This window comes from Pelobates fuscus, chromosome 1 (assembly GCF_036172605.1).
Source record: "Pelobates fuscus isolate aPelFus1 chromosome 1, aPelFus1.pri, whole genome shotgun sequence".
Taxonomy (NCBI): domain Eukaryota; kingdom Metazoa; phylum Chordata; class Amphibia; order Anura; family Pelobatidae; genus Pelobates; species Pelobates fuscus.
Window position 1 is genome coordinate 305,210,647 of NC_086317.1, and position 23,330 is coordinate 305,233,976.

Below are 23,330 nucleotides of genomic sequence, written 5' to 3' on the forward strand. Positions count from 1 at the left end.
GAGGGGGCCAGGGGGGGCTAGATGGTGTTTTTTTACATAATAGGATCAGAAATACATGATTGTGTTCCTGACCCTATAGTGTTCCTTTAAGCAAGAGTATGTGAAGAGTAGTTAGGGTTGCCACCTTTCTTGGAAAAAAAATACCAGCCATAATCATTTGTATAATTAATTAGTTATGCATGACATCACATGATGTAAATCACAAGGAGTGACATAAGAGAAAATTCTGTAAAATCACCAACAAACTACTCACAGTTTTATTCTGCTGTATAGATGAATTGCTCCGAGTGTCTCCCTGTCTCCCAGTGTCTGGCTCGCAAGTCACCCAGTGTCTCAGTGTCCCTATGTATCAGTGTCAGTGTCCCCATGTCACCCAGTCCCATAGTCTCATAGTGTCCCCATGTATCAGTGTGTCCCCATGTCTCAGTGTGTCCCCATGTCACTAGGATACTAGGGGACACAGTGAGACATGGGGGCACTGGGAGACTGAGACACTTGGGGACACTGGGAGACAAGGGGGTACTTGTGAATGCAGACATGGGGACACTGGGAGACATGGGGACACAGACATTTGGGGACACTGGGAGAAATGGGGACACTGAGACACTAGGGACACAGAGACATGGGGACACAGACACTGGGAGACAAGGGGACACTGAAACATTTGGGGACACTAAGACACTAGGGACATTGAGAGACATGGGAACACAGACACTGGGAGATATGGGGACACTGGGAGACTTGGGGACACTGAGGACACTGGCTGGGAGACATGAGGACACTGGGAGACATGGGGACTTTGAGTCACTAGGGACACTGAGAGACATGGGGACTCAGATACTGGGAGACTAGGGGAAACTGGGAGCCATGTGGACACTGAGCCACTAAGGACACTGGCTGGGGGGCACTGAGAGACATGGGGACACTGTGTCCCTAGTGTCTCCATGGCTCAGTGTCTCCCAATGTCCCTATGTCTCTCAGAGTCCCTATGTCTCACAGTGTCTCCTAGTGTCTGTGTCCCCATGTTTTCCAGTGTCCACAAGTATCTGTGTCCCCAGGTCTCCCAGTATCCCCTAGTGTCTGTGTTCCCTAGTGTCTGAGTGTCCCCATGCCGACCTGCTGCCTTTCCCCCATCCCTCACTTACTTGAGCTGCTGTCTGGACTTTGCTGTCTTTGTGCTGTGTAGCTGTTCCCCCACGGATCAGTGAGTAGTAGAGAGAGGCAGGGAGATGCTGTAACTTCCTATCCCTGCCTCTCTCCACACACAGTGACAACTACTGCCTGGTGCTGGTATTGCAGTGTAATCTCTGATTATACTGAGAAAAATACCTGCATTTGTATTGCCGATATTACTGCAATACCTGCACAGCCAGGCAGCCTCAAATACTGTATGTGCCAGTAAAATACCAGTCAGGTGGCAAACCTAAGAGTAGTGTGTGTAAAAAAATAAATAAAAAAAAACGAAAAAAAAAAATTATATATTTCTTTTTTTTTTAAATGGGCCTATTCCATGGGCCTGGGCCTGGAGCTGCAGCTCCATCAGCCCCTATGTTAATCCGGCCCTGAATATTGTTATTTGTCGCAACTGTTATAAATTGTAGCAACATTCCATGTAGCGGAATGGGCTTCACCACAGTACCTTCCTTTTGCTAAAGGCTGTCCACCCACCCTATTTGTATTGTATTTCAGTTACCTGCCCTGTTGGTTACATGAGGAAACAAGTAACAAAGTAATATTAACTCTTGTTCGTCTGGTTGTTCCTTAAGAATCCTGTTTCAACTATTTTACACCAAATTGTTCTACAAATGAACAAACTATTGAACAACCAGGCCACCCAGGAGAGGAGCGTGGCGTTATAATTGCCAACAGCACAAACTAACTGAGTGTTCCCTGGGGGTCTGCCGTTTGTCATACGAACACGTGGCGGCGGCCATCTTAACATACGAATTGCACCAGCGGTGTTTGGTCATCGAGTGTCTGGAACCAAAATCGGACACGCAATGGCACGAACACCGCAGAGATTTCCATCCTCGCATAATTTCCTAGGAACTCAAGTGAACAGAGCAGCGTTCGGTAAAAAGAACCATACAAATGGGGGAAATTAAACGAACGAAGACACAAAACATTCTGTTGTATATTTTCATATTTCAACCTCCCAAATGTAGACTGACCGCACACTCATGGAACTACTCTCGGCTTACACCTCGTGTGCGGTCGGTAAAACTAAGACATCCATAAAACTTTTGAACCCCTGAACTGATCTGGGTGATTTTTCAGTATGTTGCTCCCCCAGATCGGGGCTATCAGATGATGTTGGAATTGTGAATGTAGGATATGTTTTTGGGGTGTTTTCAGAAAAGTATGAAAAGTGTGAATTATCCCCCTGAGCAGAGGGGAGGGATTGTGTGCAGTGTATGGGATTGTCTTGTGACTTAACTCTGTTTTTACTGGTTGATGTATATTTTTATCGGTGCCCCACACGGTCCACCTGGGTGCAAAACCTACATAAAAAGCCAGCCTGGCCATTAAAAGATCAGTTCTGCTCCAGTTATTGGGAAGGGTGATGGGATATTTGTGTATCATCTTGTTTTTATGCCTGCTGTCCTGAAGTTACCTGTTTGTTCCTGAGTAGTTGTTGGAGTAACCAGTGGAGAAGAAGCCCTGCTACCACTGCTCTCCGCTACATTCCATATTGTAGCTGGTTAGCAAACCATCTCTCTGTATCTACATTAATGAGCACTTAACTATCTTTATGTTAGTGTAAATTGGGTAAAAGCTTAGTAGAAAGGACAATACAAGTGGTGTATATATAATAGTGACAATAAGCTCTAAACACCTGTGTGGTATCCCCTATACCAACACACGAAATACATATAATACAGACACAATAGGTGGAGCAAGTGGTATACTTCCCTCTTTTTTCGGTCAGTTCAGCAATGCTGCAAAAACAGAGGGGTATACTATAGTGCAGATATTAAATAGAAATATAACATATGAAGAAAGCACTTGCAAGAGTAGAGCCATCCATAAAACCTGGCTCTGGTGTGGATGACCTTAGGATCTTTTTTGGATGATCCAAATCCCTCTGTGTGTGGTCTGGATGCCTGGATACCTGATTCTGATGCTTGGTCTGGATCCTTGTAATAGTCACCTCCCAGCAGTGAATAGCAGGAAATCCTTTTAAAAAATGAACTGTTCTTTAACCTTTACTCGGATTAAACGTCTGGAGTAGTTCAGGTGCAAAAAGCTTTTTTGTGTAGGAGGCAAATCTGGCTCCTGTGAGAGCTGTGGGATAGACTGGTGCAAATATCAGGCACCTGAACTACATTTGGCATGCATGCCAAAAGTGCTTGGACACTGACACACACTGTCAATGACAGACACAAACTCAAAGATTTGATACACATTCACTGACAGACACAATGACACACACTCTCGATGACAGAAAGACACACTCCCATTGAGACACACACTCTCAATGACAAATACACAAGCTCACTGACAGGCACACACACTCACTGATTTGGCACACTCTCACACACTCTCAATGGCAGTGAGTGTGTGTCTGTCAGGGTGTGTCAAATTAGTGTGTGTTACATAGTTACGTAGGCTGAAAATAGACTTGTGTCCATCAAGTTCAGCCTTCCTCACATTTGTTTTTGTGTCATCCAAAACCAGGCAAAAAACCCAGTTTGAACCACTTACTATTTTGCAACAAACTAGGAAAAAAAATCATTCTTGACCCCAAAATGGCAGTCAGATTTATCATTGGATCAAGAAGCTATTACCCTACATTAAAAAATTATATCCTTGATATTCTGTTTTTGCAAGTATGCATCTAGTTGCTGTTTGATCATCTATTTGTGTCTGTCATTGAGAATGTGTGTCTCTCAGTGTGAGTGTGTGACTGTTTATAGATGTGTGTGACGGCTTATAGATGGAGAGGTGGAGTAATCATAGAAACATACGTGTTTAAACTTGACATTCACAAAGGGACAGACAGGAACTGTGTTCTAACTTCACTGCATAAGACTAAGCTCCACCTGCAACACAAAATATACGGTAGTGTCCCTGTTTCTTTTAATATTTTGTCAGTGCCATATTCAGTTAACACTTTTTGCCACTGTGATTGGAACTATAAAGTTGTTTAACCAGAGCAACTGACATGTCATTTCTCCTTGAGGGATCAGTTCCGAACCAATTCCTCCTCTTTTCCATTCAAATTTGTTTCATTATTCTTTACTTGAACTGTAGCAGACTTAAACTGCAGCCTCATTACAGTCAACACTTAAAGGGAACCCTGTTTAACCTGCTCTGTGATTCACTAAAGGAAATTCACTGGAGATGTTATATTTAAATGATCAAAAGTATCCTGAATATATCTGTAGTTGAACAGTAACAGCAAGGCAGATTCAGGCTCATGAATCTACATCATTGAGATTCATAAAATGAAACAGAAAAGAATTAGACATAGGCCAAGATTTATTTAGAGCCAACATTTGTTATCAGCAAATTGTCAGCCTCAGATAAGCCATTCAATTGTTCAGAATGCTTAAAATCATGCTGTTAAATGCTTATCAAAAATCAATAATGTTCCATCATATATCAAATCCATTAACCTTGTTTAATATAGAAGTGATCAGATTTGGAGGTTAAACCCCATTTTTAATATTTAGTTTTTATTGAAGGTTTTCAAAATTTTTGATTCCAGTACATAGTTGGGTTACATAACAACATAAACAAGTATATAATATGTACGATTTGGGTAATACAGTGGTTATCAACGTAACATAATGTTCATGTCTGTTTTTAGTTACACTCTAGCATTCCATTAACTTGCACTGTGGTTTACAGTTATTTCCTTCGATAAGATATCTGGTAAAATGAAAAATTAACTCAACAAATGTATTTACACAAACAAATTTTCAGACGTCCACGGAGTTTCTTTCTTTCGTTGTTGCACATGTTGTTTCCAGTTGTGGCATAAACGACCCTTCCCCGTACCAAGCCCTCATTCGGTACCTCTTATGTCCCTCGGGACGCCCTGCCCTTGTACCACCTATTCCAAACCTCCCATGCCTCTCTAAATTCTTTTGTTGATTTAGCTGACTCAGTGGACATTTTTTCATAGATATAGAATTGTTGGACCTTATCTATTAGTTGTTGTTTATTTGGGCATTTGTGTGATTTCCAATTAAAGGCTATTAGGTGTCTGGCGGCCATGAGGATTATGCCCACTAGTTGGGTTTGGTTCCGGCGTAGGTTATCAGGGAATCTCAGTAGCAGACATGATGCCATGTCCATAGGGAAATTAGTAATTGCGAGTTCAGTTAGTAGGTTTTGGACGTCTCCCCAGAGCGGTTGTATCCCCCCACATTTCCACCATATGTGTGGTAAAGACCCTTCGGCTATGCCGCATCTCCAGCATTTGGCTGGGACTTCTGGATATATTTTATGTAGCCTATCGGGAGTCATATACCACCTATAAAGTAATTTGCGGTGCGCTTCAATATGTGAGTAACATCTGGTCCATTTTTTGATCCCATTAAGGGCTAGGAGCCATTCGTCTTCAGATAGTTTGCTTCCCACCTCTGATTCCCAATGCTGTTTGCATGTCAGTGGTTTCTGCGGGACTAGTTCTAGCAGTGCTTTATAGCAAAGTGAGAGGGCTTTGGGTTTCGTGGGGGCAGTCCAACACCTGTGAGGTATCAATCGAGCTGCAATCGTAGTGGCAATTGGAGTGGGTGTTATAGTCTGAACGTGGGCTGTGATAGTATGTTTCAATTGTAGGTAGGGGAAGATATCCTTTTCTGGTATTCCCCATTTTGTTTGTATGTCAGGGAAGTCCATTATTTGGTGACCTTTACATATTGTATGAATTTGGGATATGCCTAGCCGTGTCCATCTAGCTAAGGGGATTGTGGGGTTCACCGCCTGAAGTGCGGTTAGGGGGGCCTCTGGATGGAAGAGCTTCTTCCAGCCCAGAGAGGACATATATAGATCCCATATTCTGATCGATGCTTTTGTAGTAGGGTAGAGATCTACTTTAGGGCTTCTTAGGGAGCGTGGTGTCCACATGTAACTGGTGAGAGTTGTGTGTCGGATTTGGTCTTGTTCCATGTCTACCCATTGTGTTGTTCCTCTCTGAGCGTGAAGGTGGATGTTCGTAGCAAGTATAGAGGCTTTGTAATAGAGTGCAATATTAGGCAGTCCTACTCCTCCCCTATTTGTTGTTTGTTGTAAAAGGCTCAGGGGTAATCTGGATCTCTTGCCTCCCCAGACAAAGGAACTACAAGTGGCCTGCAGTGTTTTAAAGAGTACAGTCGGGACATCTATTGTGAGCATGCGGAATATATACAATAACCTCGGTAGGAGCATCATCTTATAGGCATTTACCCGGCCTAGCCATGACAGTTTTGCGTTCTTCCATTTATGCAATTCTGTGTTACACATATGTATGAGGGGTTTGTAGTTGAGTTTTATGATATTGCTAATAGAGGTGGCGATTTTAACACCTAAATACGTTATGGAGGACGACCTCCAGTCTAGGTCAAATGACCTTTTAAGCGCAGTGACGACCAGATTTGGTAGGTTAATTGGTAAGGCTTGTGTTTTGTCTTTGTTTAGGCGGTAATAGGAGACTGTACCGAAGTCATTCAGTAGTGCTAGCAGTTGGGGAAGTGATTGTTCAGGGTGTGAGATAGTAACAAAGATGTCATCTGCGAACATCGCTAGACAGCATTCCTTGTCGCTTAGTTTGATGCCGGATATGGAGTGGTGTTGTCTTATCTTCCAAGCTAATGGTTCTAGGGAAAGTATGTACAGTAGAGGGGACAATGGGCAACCTTGTCGTGTCCCATTTGTTATGTGGAATATTCGCGATAGGAAGCCACCATGAGAGACCCTAGCGCTGGGTTTCGCGTATAGTGCCATTATCCCTTTGATGACCCCCTCTGGGAACTTATATAAGCGTAGTACCTCCGTCATGTATTGCCAGTTTAGCCTATCGAAGGCTTTTTCGGCGTCTAACGCCAGAAAAAGACCTCCGAGTTGTCCCTTTTCCATTCCCGCTATGATATTTAGTACTTTCCTTGAATTGTCGGAGCCTTGTCTACCCCTTACGAATCCCGATTGGTCATTGTGCACTAATTTTTGTAGGAGCGGTGCCAGTCGTTCGCTAAACAGTTTAGCGTATATTTTGGCGTCACTATTAAGCAGTGAAATAGGCCTGAAGTTTTTACATTGGTCTTTGCTTTTGCCTGGTTTAGGAAGCGTGGATATATGTGCCATCGTCACCTCTGCAGGCAATGTCCCCTCTTCTCTGCAGTGATTGAACACCGTCTGGAGAGGTTGAATTAACGTGGGTAGGAAAGTACGATAATATATATTAGATAGGCCATCCGGGCCCGGGGACTTATGTGGCGGGAGTGTGGAGACCACCGAAGTGATCTCTTCTAATGTGAAGGGCTTAGCAAGCTGTTCTGCGTCTGTGATAGACAGTGTTGGGAGGTTTACGTCTGAGAAGAAGGAGTCAATGTCTGTCTTGGTGGGGTGGATGGTCTGTTGGTCATCTTTTAGGTTGTAAAGTTTTTCATAATAATGTGCAAATTCGTCCACTATTCCCTGTGGGTTTAGAATGGTGGTACCTTTGGTGTTTTTTATGGATGCGATCTTAGAGCTAGCAGCCCTTTGTTTTAATTGGGCGGCCAGCTTGGCCCCAGCTTTATTGCCTGCTGCAAAAAAGCCATGTTTGTGCCTGCGCGTGAGAAAGGTCGTTTTTGCTAGTTCCAGATCTCGTAATTGTGATTGTAATGATAATAGTTTAGCGTGGGTGGTTGCTGTGGGAGAGTGTTTGTTGGAGTGTGTTAGGGTGTTTAGTTCGGAAAGTATGGCCGTGTATGCTGCCAGCCTAAACCCCATTTTTAAAGAATATAAACCTTAATAAATGCAGTGAAAATTTTGAAAAAGACAAAAGCTGCTGATAAATAAATATTTTTCCTATTTGCCTTCTGTTTGTGTTGTAGTTGATATGAGGATTTTTTTATCTTTTCAACCTTTGATGTATATCATTTGATTTGATATTTCACAAACAGTTGTCAAGGACTAATGCTTACACACGCATCTATGGAACCCTTTACACAAAGCTGTATTACCTTGCCTGAGGATTGCCGAACTTAACATATAAAAGAATATAGGAAAAGGAAGAGAATAGTCAGACAAGCCAAGGTCGGGAGAGGAGAGGAGAAAGAAGGATAATCATAGAACAAAGCCAAGGGTCTAGGATACCAGAGTAATGGATAAACCAGATGCAAAGCAAAGGGTTAAGGATACCAAAGTAACAGATAAACCAGATACAGAGAAAAGAGTAAAGGATACCAGAGTAACAGATAAACCAGATACAAAGCCATCAGTCAAGGATACCAGAGTAACGGATAAACCAGATGCAAAGGGTCAAGGATACCAGAGTAACAGATAAACCAGATACAGAGCAAAGAGTCAAGGATACCAGAGCAATGGATAAACCAGATACAGAGCCATGGGTCAAGGATACCAGAGTAACAGATAAACAATATACAATGCCAAAATCAGAAACCAGAAAACTCAGAACTATAGTAATGCCCTCTTGGGCTACAAAAACCATGACAGTGCAAGGACGTGATGTCAAAGGAAGGTATAAATAGTACTTGGTGTGTGTTGATAGGCTAGGGCAGTGTTCCCCAACCCAGTCCTCATGGACCACCAACAGTTCAGGTTTTGTCAGTATCTCCATTGGAATTAAACTGGGAAATACATAAATCCTGGACTGTTGGTGGTCCACGAAGACGGGGTTGGGGAACACTGGGCTAGGGAATTAATTGGGTTAATTAGGGAACAAGTAGAAATGGAGTGCAATTATTGGGCTATTTTCCTTTTAAGGAACCAAGAAAAAGAACCAAAGGTAAGGTGCACGCCCCTTTGCGGTTATTGCGTGCAGGTGCATTTGTGTGTGTGCGCACATGTGTAAGCATGAGTGCAGCCACGATGTCAGCTTAATGTCGGGACACCGCACCGAGAGGAGGTATGACAACAGTGACAAAGTTTTTTTTCATTAAATTTTTCCTTCCCTTTCTTTTTAAGGGTTCAATGTGTATCTGTAACGGTGATATACCCCAACACGCAGGATTCAGCTTAACAAATGACAGCACAGAGACGAGATACGTCTACCGGACCTTAGAATGGCCGGACTCGACGTAAAGGAAAGAGATACAGAGTAAGGAACGATCCGAGGTCAAGGGCACAAAGAGACAGCATAAACTAGGACTAGCCGAGGTCTGGTACACAAAAATCAGCAAGCCGGCAAACAGAGCAGATAAGGATAAAGAGATAACGGAGTCAGAAACAAAGCCAAGGTCAAGTACGAAGAAACACAACTGAACACAACAAGCGCTAAAGGGAACTGTAACAGAAACCACGATAGGGCAAGGTACTAAGGGAAAAAGGTGAGTATATATACCGTAGCAATTAATTTGATTGGCCCCTGTCATATCCACGCCCCCAAAAGGTGAGTGTATGTGGAATGTGGCATGACAGGGGCCAATGGGAGACCTTTTCCAATTAGGCTCTCCACTGTTCCTTTAGGAGCGCGCCCGAGACCCGCGGCGCGCTCTTAGAGTCAGGCAGGACACGTGACTGCTTCTCGCGGTCACTGCCCGCCTTTCTGTTACAGCTGTCGGATGAGCCGCGCGCGGCTTGTGAAGCAGCAGGACTGCCCGCGGCTCAACAGAGGACCCCGGCCGGCCCCCGGAAAGGGTAAGTACCGCTACAGTATCATTACACTTTTCTCTAGTCTGAGCAATAGGGGTGGTATGGGTGTGGGTTGCAGGAGGGGTGCCCTCGAAAGGCACTGAGTAGAGCAGTACATACACATTTTCCAGTATCCCCTTCTCTGTCCCCCACTCCACCTATTTTATGTGTGTTGTTAATCTATTTTTCTGGTATTTAATATTTTGTCTCCATGTTCTGGCTCCCAGTTTATAGTGATACTTTACATACATCAATCAATCTTAATGATGGATCTTTTGTCAGATAGAAGTCTACTAACTGGTATTCAATCTATATGTCTGACAAATTATTATTTTGATATATATAATGTCAAACAGGTGGTCAATTTGAGAGGAATTCACTTGCACTCTATTTATATTATCATACTTAAGGCTAGTTTGACTCCATATAGACAAATGTAATTATATCAGTTGTTTTTATATGTTGTTGATGTTGTTGATCCTCTGATGTTGTTGTTAATCCTGTTGTTGATGTTGTTGATCCTCTGGATTTTTAAGATGACTGAATAAAGTTAATATTGTAGATTTCTGGGCTCATCATTCCCTTTTCTAGCTTTAAAAGTATTGGATATTGACAAGGTTTAATCTTAGTATTATTTGTAAATATGGTTTCTCAACATCTAATGCCAAAATTATTTGTAAGTATTTGTTTAACCCCTTAGTGACTAGACCGTTTTTCAATATTCTTACCAATAAGGACCAGGGCTCTTTTTACATTTCTGCTGTGTTTCTGTTTAGCTGTAATATTCCTCTTACTCATTTACTGTACCCACACAAATTATATACCATTGTTCTCGCCATTAAATGGTCTTTCTAAAGAGATCATTATTTTCATCATATCATATAATTTACTATAACAAACATTATAAAATATTATGAAAAAAATGTAAAAATCCACACTTTTTCAAACTTTAACCCTCAAAATCTGTTACGCATCTACAACCGCAAAAAACACCCATGCTACATAGTTTCTAAATTTTGTCCTGAGTTTAGAAATGCCCAATGTTAACATGTTATAGGGCTATAAGCAGGGCCGCCATCAGAAATGTTGTGGCCCCTGACAAAGCACAAGGTCTGGGCCCCAGTGTGTGTAAATGTGTAGTGAATGCAGAGTGTGTGTTAGTGTGTAGCAGATGCAGAGTGTGTGTTAGTGTAGTGAATGCAGAATGTGTTAATGTGTAGTGAATGCAGAGAGTGTGTTAGTGTGTAGCGGATGCAGAGTGTGTGTTAGTGTAATGTGTAGTGGATGCAGAGTGTGTGTTAGTGTAGTGAATGCAGAGTGTGTGTTAGTGTAGTGAATGCAGAGTGTGTTAATGTGTAGCGAATGCAGAGTGTGTGTCAGTGTAGTGGATGCAGTGAGTGTGTTAGTGTGCAGTGTATGCAGAGTGTATGTTGTATTAGTGTATGCAGTGTGTGTGTTGTATTAGTGTATGCAGTGTGTGTGTTAGTGTATGCAGTGTGTGTGTTGTGTTAGTGTATGCAGTGTGTGTGTTAGTGTATGCAGTGTGTGTTATGTTAGTGAATGCAGTGTGTGTTAGTGTATGCAGTGTGTGCTGTGTTAGTGTATGCAGTGTGTGTGTTAGTGTAGCAGTGTGTGTTGTGTTAGTGTATACAGTGTGTGTGTGTTAGTGTATGCAGTGTGTGTTGTGTTAGTGTATGCAGTGTGTGTGTGTTGGTGTATGCAGTGTGTGTGTTAGTGTATGCAGTGTGTGTGTGTAAATGTGCAATCTGGGGGGGAGGAATGGGCATTTTCCCATTAATTTTATATTAAATTAATTAAATGTTTCTCCCCCCTCCCTGCTTCTTACCTGTGTCCAGGGAGGGGGGAGATTCCATGATCCCTGGTGGTCCGGTGGCATGGTGGGGCCCCTGGCTCCCTGTTACCGCAGAGGGGGGGCCCAGGCAGCACATAGCTTCTCCTCTCTTCTCTCTTCTAATAACTCTCGCGAGAACCACGGAGCATTGCCATGGTAACCGGGTCTCGCAAGAGTTATTAGAAGAGAGAAGAGAGGAGAAGCTGTGTGCTGCCTTGGCCCCCTCTGCGGTAACAGGGAGCCGAGGGCCCGCGGGTGCACACATAGATAGTGATATTCGCTATCTATGTGTGCAGAGAAAGAAAGTGGGGGCCGGGACTGCCAGAGCAGTCCGGGCCCCCCAGGGCCGCCATCAGGGGGTGACAACCATCATGGTTGTCACCCCCTGATAGCGGCCCTGGCTATAAGTACTAGTAGCACTTTATTATTTCCAAACCTTTTTTTTTTCAAATTACATTGTAACACTGATATCTGTCAGGAATCCCTAAATAACCCTTCACATGTATATATTTTTTAAAAGAAGACATCCTAAGGTATTAAACTTGGGGTATTTTAACTCTTTTCATGCAACCATTTTACAACCAATCTATGCCAAATGAAAAAAAAATAATAATAAGTGATTTTTTTTTTACACACATAGCAATTTCAGAATACATGTACAAAGAACTTTAAGGGTTACTGCCAAAGAACACCCCAATATGTGTCCAGCAACATCTTCTGTGTACAGTGATAACCCCCATGTATAGGTTTGTTGGCTTCTCTGGGGGCTGAAAGGCCTTATTTGGAGGGTGCAAATTCCAGTTTTCAAACTTGGAATTTTCTCAGCTGGTCATCATGCACCTATGTCCTATTTGGGACATTTTTGAAACTGGCCAATGTAATTTACCCCCATCAAACCATATTTTTTTTTTTTATATATAATTGAAGTTTATTGTTTTATATTCAGTTGGTACATCTGTGATATTTCATTTTAACATTGCCACATTTTACAAAGTACAGGGTCAGACACAATTGATACACGAGGCAGGTCAATAACAAACAGTATAACACATCTAGTTTCAAACATTGACCCTTATGTTGTGTGCCATAACGACTGGTGGCTATCCCGTCTATACATCCCCATCGCTGGAGTCCTGCTGTAAATGGTAGGAAGGGTGATACCCCCTATTCTGTCTGCTTACTGTAGGTGTGAGGTCTACCTATGTTTTCCCTTGTAGGAGATACAGCATTAGAAGTGAAAAATTAGAAAGCTCCACAGCTGGGGAGGCATGTTTGCAGGTGGGCGCAGATGATATCTGAGCATGCGTAAGTGTATTCAAATTAAAAACACAACCAAAAACTAACCCATAAACGTTAACCTCCAAAAATTCGAACAAGGGGATACCGGTATTGTCTTGTCCAAGATGCTGGTGAAGTGTGTTATAGTGTGGGCGTGGTCTCTAGTCCTATATGCGAGCATTAGCTCCCAACTTGCTCAGGGTGCTAGAGTATTGCTTGTGACTCAAACCCTCTTATGTTCTCCCGTCTTCTTTTTTTTTTTTTCTTCTTCTTTTTTTTTTTTTTTTTCTCCTCTCCTCGGTCCCTCCTATCTCAGGGTAGGGGGCTGGAGGGGTATAAGGCCTCCCATGGCTCCCAGATTTTTCTCATTTTAGAGTTAGCTCCCAGGGAGAGGACAGTCATACGTTCATACGCGTAGTTAAGTTTGATTCTGTCTACTAACATTGTTGCCGTAGGGCATAGGCCCGACCTCCACCTAAGAGCCCTGGCTGCCATGGCGATATGTGCCACCAGGGTCCTTTCATGAAAAGTTACTCCAGGTGGGAACTCAAGCCAGAGATACACCCCGCGGTCCCTTGGGACTCTAATGTGGAGTCCCTCCACTAGATTTGATGCCGCGTCCCATAGGGGCCGAATCACCCCACAGTCCCACCACACATGTAACATGGTGCCCCTTTCTAGGCCACACCTCCAGCATGTTGCAGTTGTTGTTTTGTATATATGACTGAGCCTGTCTGGTGTAAGATACCATCGGTAAAGGAGCTTTCGGTGCGCTTCTATGTGAGAGTAGCATCTAGTGATACCTTGTAGCGCGTTTAGCCTCTTAATCCATCTCTCCTGTGTGACTATCTCCCCCGTTTCTTTTTCCCACTGTAACACCATGGCCACGTTGGTCTGGGCCTTAGGGGCCGCAAGGGCTCCATAACAGCTAGATAGGAGTTTAGGTTTCAATGGAGTTGTTCAGCACAAGGCTAGTAAGGATTGTAGTTCTTTGTCTGCAGGGGTAGTGTCAAGCGTTGCATAATTTGTATGTGATAGTAGTATTCTTTTAATCTGAAGATACAGAAATGTAAATTTGGATGGCAAATTGTATTTCTCCTGTAGTGTCGGGAACGGGATCAGTGTGCCCCCGGCAGTCAGTTGGGATAGTTCTTTATACCTTGATTCACCCATAGCTTTATGGGGATCTCCGGGGAGACCGCCTTTAGTGCTGCTAATGGCGCTAGTCTGTGGTATTTGGTGGGTGCGCGTCTCATGTTGTTGAGTGTGTCCCAAACGGCCAGAGATGCCGCTGTAGTAGGGTACGGGGGGGGGGGGGGGGATTATTTCTCAGTAGTGGGGGGGGTCCACATGTGTGCTGTCAATAAGTCCCCTGATAATTGCTGCCTCTCCATATCCACCCATCCTAGCAGGCCACATGGATGCATGGAGGTTAATGGCCTGGGCCAGAAGAGCAGCCCTGCTGTATGTCCACACATGGGGGATGCCCATGCCACCCGCCGCGTATGGTCTCTGTAATATCTCCTTCGCTACTCTGGCTCTGCTTTTATGCCATATAAAATCCATGAAGAGCTTCTGCACTTTGGCACAGTACCTCTTAGGGGTTCGGATAGGTAGCATCCTAAATATAAATAGCAACTTGGGCAGGGAAATCATCTTGAGGGCATTTATACGACCGGACCAGGAGATTCTCACCTCCCTCCATTTGTCTAGTTCCTGTCTCATTGTTGTCAGCACATGGTAGTGATTGAATTTTATCAGTGTTGCTATGGATTTAGTTATTCTCACTCCCAGGTAGACTACGTAATCGTCTCTCCAGTCAAACTGAAAGTGACCCGACAAGGTCTCTTGCCTGTGATATGGTATGTTAATCGGGAGAGCTTGCGTTTTACAAGTGTTAAGTTTGTAATAGGAGATTGCTAAAGGCCTCAATGAGGGATTCTCATTTTCCCCTTTTCTGTAACCATCTAATCCTCTATGTCTCATTAACACTGTACCTATGTCTATTACCATCTATGTTTATCTCTTATCCACGGTAATTTTTTAACTCTTATATTCTCCTTATGGTGTCTTTACATATATATTGCCCAGTAAGCTCCTACTTAGCCCAATTCTATATATATATCTATTCTCACATTTAAATAGAGAAAAATTTCCTCTTGTCTGTTTCAGAGGCTAATATTTTATTTCTCTTTATTTTGGGCTCCTTTTTGACTCCTTACTACGATACCAGTTTGTGTCTGGGCTACTTTATGATTTATTTTTGGCATGTACTATTTTTGTGTTTTTCTTTTATACATAGAGATCGATTGATCTCCTGTTTACAATGTCTACATGTAAATGCCGCTTATTCTTCTATCTGGTCGGCAATGCTCTTTACTTGAGCCATACCAGGCCACACCTCCTCCGTGACGTGGCGATACCAGAGTGGCTGTGCATGTATCTTCACAGCCGCTCTCGCCTCCCGATCGCGGAACACCTGGCCCCTCCCCCTTCCGTGACGCGGCGTTATTGGATTGGCCGCATGACGTACCATGAGGGGCGGGTCTTCACATTTAAAACTACGGCGACTTCATGAGTAGCCTTCAATGCTCTTGATAAAGGCGCCATATAGCGCCGAAACGCGCGTCGACTAGACGCTGTCTCTAGGGTCTTCATATACCACTATGGGTCTCTTATTTATTTGCTGAGCGGTATAACTAGTAGTAACTGAATTTTGGGTTAATGCTGCCTGGTTACCATACCGGACACATTTAGGTAGGAGAGTTGTCTCGGTCTAGCAGTCTACTTTGCAGTTCATTTTTATCCCTCAGTTATTTACTTTATTAGCCCGCTTAATTGCTTCTAGGGTCTTTATACCACTGAATTAGACGCTGCCTTTAGGGTTTTTTTTTACCACTATGGGTCTCTTTGTTATCTGCTGAAGCTAAATTAATATTAGTAACTGCATGGAGGGCTAGTGCTGCCTGGTTACCACACCGGACATATTTAGGCAGGAGTTTTGCCTCAGTCTAGTAGTCTACTTTGCAGCTTATTAGTCAGCTTGATGATTTTTTCAGGGATTGTACAGCCCAGTCTCTCCGTTTAGACCAAACACTAGCTAGATAGCTTTTTAAGGTTTAGTGACTCTGCTGTCAGGGTAGAGAGAGGTAGAGACTTAGAAGTTTATCCGTCCAGAAGGGCTGTTTCCTCGGTCATTTACACGCCGGCCGCGAGGGATCCACTTCCTTTTGTAACACGACGCTCAGCAGTCGACGTCATGACGCCAACCCGGACCGACCTGTCACTCAGTTGTCTGGAAACTAATCAGGACTCGTCGGAGGCGTGTCTACTCTCCTGAGCCAGGGTATTTAACAGTGCTTCTTCCATTTGCTCATTGCCCTGTCGTGGTTCTAGCCTGTCTAGTCACTCAGTGCTCTTGTATTCCAGTTATCCTTTTGGTTCCGACCCGGCTTGTTTGTATTACTCTGCTTATCTCTGTTACCCTTTGACTCGGCTTGTTCCTCGCTTACCTGTCTTCTCGTTCCCTCGACCTCGGCTTGCCTTTGACCATTCTCTCTATCTCCGTACGTTAGTCCGGCCATTCTAAGGTCCGGTATACGTACCTCTCTACTGTCTGTACTCTGCGTGTTGGATCCCTGTCCCGATCCTGACATTACGACAGGGCCAATGGATCCTGCAAGTACAAACAGTCAGCTTGGTCCTTCCGATCCTAGGTTTGAAGCCATGGAACACAGAATGGATCAGATGGCCCTAGCACTACAGGCGTTATTATCTCGTGCTAATAACCCACCAGAGGAGACGCGTACTACTTCTATTTCCCCTGTGAGTCCAGGCCTAGAGGTAGCCACTGTAGGTGCCTCTTCCCGTATTACCCCACCAGTACGTTATGGTGGTTCACCTGAGAAGTGTCGTGGTTTTTTAAACCAGATCAGTATCCACTTTGAATTACAACCTCGCTCCTATCCTACAGATAGGGCAAAGGTTGGATTTATTATCACCTTACTCATTGAGAGAGCTCTGAGATGGGCCAACCCATTATGGGAGAATGATAACCCGTTAGTATATAATTATAATGCCTTTGTAGCTGCCTTTAGGAGAACTTTTGACCCTCCTGGTAGAAGGGTCAATGCAGCTAGATTACTTTTGCGCCTGAGACAAGAGAACCGAACACTTGTGGATTATGCTTATTTCGTCCCCTTCTGTTCCCATAGTCCTGGGTTACCCATGGTTAAAGAGACATAACCCTATTATTGATTGGGAGTTAGGGCAGATACTCTCATGGGGCCAGGGTTGCCAGGAGAAGTGTTTACGGAGGGTTTCTCCATTGGGTGTAATTAACACACCAGGTAGTTCTACCCAGTCTACAGATATACGGATACCGCCTCTGTACCTGGATTTAAAAGCAGTATTCGAGAAAAGGAATGCTGATACTCTACCTCCACACAGGACTTTTGATTGTAAAATTAATCTACTACCTGGTACCATGCCTCCGAGGGGCAATGTATATCCTCTATCCACCAAGGAGAATTCAGTTCTAGAGGAATATATTTGGGAGAATCTAGACAAAGGATTCATTAGGAGATCTTCTTCTCCTGCCGGGGCTGTTTTTTTTTTTGTTAAAAAGAAGGATGGTTCCCTAAGACCTTGCATTGATTACCGAGGTTTGAATAAAATAACCATCAGAAATGCCTATCCTATCCCCTTGATTACCGAGCTGTTTGATCGCCTAAAGGGCTCTAAAATTTTCACCAAGTTGGATCTCAGAGGGGCATATAACTTGGTGAGAATCCAGCAAGGACACGAGTGGATGACAGCGTTCAATACCCGTTATGGGCATTATGAATACACGGTCATGCCTTTTGGTCTTTGTAACGCACCGGCAGTATTTCAGGATTTGATTAATGAAGTTCTTAGGGAATTTCAACATGATTGTGTTATTGTGTACCTGGACGACATACTTATACACTCTAGAGAGATTGAGACCCACCACAGACAAGTCAGAAAGGTATTACACAAACTTCTTCAACATGGCTTATACTGCAAATTGGAGAAATGTAGTTTTGACCAGTCTCAGATAGACTTTCTTGGTTACGTGATTTCTGGGGAAGGCTTTAAGATGCACCCCGACAAACTCCAGTCTATTTTAGATTGGCCATTGCCTAAAGGACTCAAGGCTATTCAGAGGCTTATTGGTTTCTCCAATTATTATAGGCGCTTCATTAAGGGATACTCTTCTATTATTGCGCCTATTACCAATATGACCAGACAGGGGGCTGACACTAAGACTTGGTCTACTGAAGCTCTCCTTGCTTTCAAGACTCTCAAGGAACTTTTTGCTTCTGCTCCAATTCTAGTCCATCCTGATACGACTCTGCCGTTCCTACTCGAGGTCGATGCCTCTGAGACAGGCGTAGGTGCTATTCTGTCACAAAGGTTAGGGGTGGACAAACCACTACACCCTTGTGGGTTTTTTTCCAAGAAACTGTCTGGGCCTGAGAGCAGATATGACATCGGTGACAGGGAATTATTAGCGGTCATTATGGCTTTAAAAGAGTGGAGACATTTATTGGAGGGGACCTTACATCCTGTTACCATTTTAACGGATCACAAGAACTTGTCCTATATTGGGGAGGCTAAGCGACTGTCCGCCAGACAAGCTCGTTGGTCCTTGTTCCTGACCCACTTCAATTATGTGCTTACTTATAGACCTGGTTCTAAGAACTCTAAAGCCGATGCTTTGTCTCGCCAATATGAACCTTCTACTATATCTGAACCTATTCTTTCCTCTATAGTTCCGAAATGCAATATTATCACTAACACAAATCTCAGGATTCACTCTCCGTTACTTGCCGAGATCTTAAAGCTGCAACATCTAGCCCCTAAACAGACTCCGGGGGTCGACATTTTGTTCCTCCTGCTCTTCAACTGGAACTGTTACGATGTTTCCACAACAGCAAGGTGGCTGGACATCCTGGCATTCGCAAGACGTGCGCTTTGATCTCTAAAGACTTCTGGTGGCCTGCTTTACGTAGGGATATTAAAGATTTCATCGGTGCGTGTAAGGTTTGTACTAAGACCAAGCAACCTCATACGCTTCCATGTGGATTTCTGCATCCCTTAGAGGTTCCAGAAAAGCCATGGTCCTGTTTGGCTATGGACTTTATTGTCGATTTGCCTATATCTAAGAAACAAACTGTTATCCTCACCGTGGTTGACAGATTCACCAAGATGGCTCACTTCGTTCCCCTGCCTAAACTTCCGTCTTCTCCCGAGTTGGCAGAGATATTCGCAAGGGAGATTTTTCGTTTACATGGGATACCCTCCCAAATTGTATGTGACAGAGGTTCCCAATTTGTTTCTCGTTTTTGGAGATCCTTCTGTTCTCAACTGGGCATCAAATTGAATTTCTCTTCCGCCTATCATCCTCAGTCTAACGGAGCTGCTGAACGCACCAACCAAAAGATTGAACAATATTTATGTTGTTTTGTTTCCGAACACCAGGACGATTGGGTCGGTTTGATTCCTTGGGCGGAGTTCGCGCACAACAATCTCGTTTGTGATTCTACTCATTCAAGCCCCTTCTTCATGAATTATGGCTTTCATCCATCCATTCTTCCCTCGGTTTCTCCTTCCCAAGGGGTACCGTCGGTTGATGTTCATGTTGCCAATTTGAGGAAGTTGTGGGATCAGACTCGACAAATTCTTCTGCACAATTCTATGCTGGTTAAGAAACACGCTGATAAACGTAGAAGGTCGGCTCCGGTTTTTGTTCCAGGCGATAGAGTATGGTTGAGTACTAGAAACATTCGTTTAAAAGTGCCTTCCATGAAGTTCGCTCCTCGTTATATTGGACCTTACAGGGTTCTGACTCGAATTAACCCAGTTGCGTATCGTCTAGCTCTTCCATCTGCCTTACGCATCCCTAACTCCTTTCATGTTTCATTGCTGAAACCGCTAGTCTGCAACAGATTTTCCTCCACGGTATCCTCTCCCCGCTCTGTTCAGGTGGAGGGTCAGGAGGAGTATGAGGTCAACTCTATCATCGATTCTCGAATCTCCCGGGGGAGAGTACAATATCTGGTCGACTGGAAAGGATATGGTCCTGAAGAGAGGAGTTGGGTACCTCAAGAGGATGTTCATGCTCCTCGCCTCCGCAGGGCGTTTCACTCCCGCTTCCCATCTCGCCCCGGTTCCTTCTGCCCGGTGGGCGTATCTGTGAGGGGGGGTACTGTCAGGGTACCTGAAGTCTCTACCTCTGAGAGAGGTAGAGACTTAGAAGTTTATCCGTCCAGAAGGGCTGTTTCCTCCGTCCCTCGCGGTCCTTCCGGTCATTTACACGCCGGCCGCGAGGGATCCACTTCCTTTTGTAACACGACGCTCAGCAGTCGACGTCATGACGCCAACCCGGACCGACCTGTCACTCAGTTGTCTGGAAACTAATCAGGACTCGTCGGAGGCGTGTCTACTCTCCTGAGCCAGGGTATTTAACAGTGCTTCTTCCATTTGCTCATTGCCCTGTCGTGGTTCTAGCCTGTCTAGTCACTCAGTGCTCTTGTATTCCAGTTATCCTTTTGGTTCCGACCCGGCTTGTTTGTATTACTCTGCTTATCTCTGTTACCCTTTGACTCGGCTTGTTCCTCGCTTACCTGTCTTCTCGTTCCCTCGACCTCGGCTTGCCTTTGACCATTCTCTCTATCTCCGTACGTTAGTCCGGCCATTCAAAGGTCCGGTATACGTACCTCTCTACTGTCTGTACTCTGCGTGTTGGATCCCTGTCCCGATCCTGACATCTGCCTATCTTTTCTCTTTACAATTAGAGTGTATCTCATAGCAGGTTGCAACATAGTATCTGTTAATTTGATATACTAAGCTATTTAGCATTTGGATACTGCCATTTAGGTATACTTTAAGATTACTTCCTCTTATTATACGTAATACATATTCTGCCTGAGCAGTATCCTTTAGGTAGTTTGGATCATTGTTATGGGAATTTCTACAATTATTTTACTTTAGATACCTATATCTCCTATACCTTTATTTACTTTATAGATTATTCTGTAACCTGTAATAGGAGGCTAATCTATTTTTGTTGGGCTGTCTTTCCCTTTATATCTGGGGTCCCTGTGATTGTTCTCTGGTCCTAGTTCTTTGAGGAAAGTATGTTGTTTCACCTTTGAACACGTGTTCTATATAATTATAAGCCCTTTTCCTCTATATTTATCTAGACTTCTATCCAGCTACACGGTTTACTTTGTCTAGATATTTATTATACTATATACCTTAGACCTTCACCGTTAAGACCCCAGTCTATTCAGACCCTGTCTGCATAATAAACTTTTATACACTCGCTTTTGTACTTATCTGGGTTCTATTTTATTGTGTGTTTTTTTTCTACAATTTTTTTTCTAATAAAGAATTTGATTTATATTTATTATTTATTTGTACTTTTATTTATTTGATACCATGGGATCTGAGTTATTTATCCCTCTGTGTGGGCACACCCTATGTCAGTGATTATTGGGGGGTTGAACTTTTCGTTTTCTCCCTCCATATAATCCTACCATTTGGGATTTTTCTTTAGTATTTATAGCTCTGGGTTTATGCCATATCTGTGTTGCTCACTTAGTCCTCAGCCTGACATCAGGGTCAGTTTTTCCCACCCTGTTGTCTTTCCTTTTATTTACTAAGTTTTAAATGTAAGTGGCAAAAGGAGGCAAAAGCCACCATAGTTTGAGTAGAAAAATCACCTTGTAATCCGAAATCTGCTGTGAATTTATAAAAAATGGTAAGTGCCCTACTGTAGGTGACAGCTGTGCTAGGTGTTAGTGCTTGGTGTGTGAGAGTCCTAGCGTGACGCATTAGTGCGTTCAATCCAGGATTAGTGAAACCGCCGTGTGTCTTGGATGGCTGACGGTGGGCCGTAGGGAGTGCCTGGAAGAATACCTGGAATTGAGAATGAGACAGAGCATCAGCGGCCTTGTTGTGGATACCCAGGATGTGAAAACAGACTAAGTGGAACTGGACGGTTGCTGCCAGCCAGGTCAGTTTGCGAATCAGCCGCATAATGGTAAGGAAGGATGAGCGCCCCTTTTTTATCGCAAGCTGCCGAGTTGTCAGAATAGCATTTTACTGCCTTGCAGGACCAGAGATGACCCCAGGTGTGTGCGGCCGCCACGATGGGGTAAATTTCAAAAAGGGCTGAAGTCTCACTGAATCCTGGCAAGGCATCTGTCTCAGCAGGCCAGTGACCCCTGAACCAGTGATTTCTGAAGACAGCTGCGAAACCCATGGTGGCTGCAGGGTCTGTGTGGATGATGGTGAGGAGTTGGAGAGAGGGGGGATAAACATGTAGATACCGTTCCACTCAGCCAAAAACTTCCCCCACATGAGTAGGTCAGCCTTGGCGTGGGCAGGAGTCCGGTACCCTGTGAAGCAGACAGAGAAGCCTGGATACGAATGACCTTCCCTGTGGAATCACAAAATTTAGGGACCCCAATAAGGATTGAAGTTCCCTTCTGGTGCATGCCTCACTCCGCAGGAACATGTCCATCTCCCCTCTCAATTGGACCAATTTGTCGAGGGGAATGCTGGCTCGTAAGGTACCAGAGTCCAACTCGATCCCCAAGAAGGTTAGTTTATTAGTGGGGCCAATGGTTTTGGAGGGTGATATGGGTACCCCGAGTGTGAAAAAAAGTGCTGAGGTGCTGAGGATATTAGTGGGTGTACGTGCGCCTGGTTCTATCAGTAGGAAGTCGTCCAAATAGTGAATAACTGAGTGACAACGTTCAGAAGCAGCCAGCATAGAGTTTCTGCGAATATATCAAACAGTTTAGGGCTGCTTCTAGACCCGAAAGTGAGTCGTGTGAAAAAATAGTATCTGTCTCGCCATTTTACACCGTGCAGATGCCAGAGTGATGGGTGCATGGGTAGTAATATGAATGCATTTGTTATGTCCATTTTGCTTAGCCAAGCGTTGCTACCAGTTGAAATGCTGGATTGTATTGCATCGTCAATTTTTACATACTGTAATGAAAATTCTTCTGCGGGTATGAGTGAGTTCATGCTGGGAACAAATGAGGCATGCGGTGCCGATAAATCGATAATCAGGCATTTTTTATTAGAGTATGTGTGCACAGCTATACCAATGGGATTAGTGCACCAGGAAGAAAAAGGTGAAGGGGCCGATCATGAAACCGAGATTTCAGAGGAAAGGAGAGTGTCTGTGGATACTGGGTCTTGGCAGGCTGACAAGAGGTTGGGACATTCAAGCATGCCTGAGGGGATGGCTACGAGACCCGTGAGAAAACCCTGAGTGAACCCCGTGGTCAAATACTCCACCAAATGCCTGCTCGGATGAGGTCTCAAATAGAAAACCAGGTTGTCAACATTAATGTCAGTTAGTCATTTGTTAGGG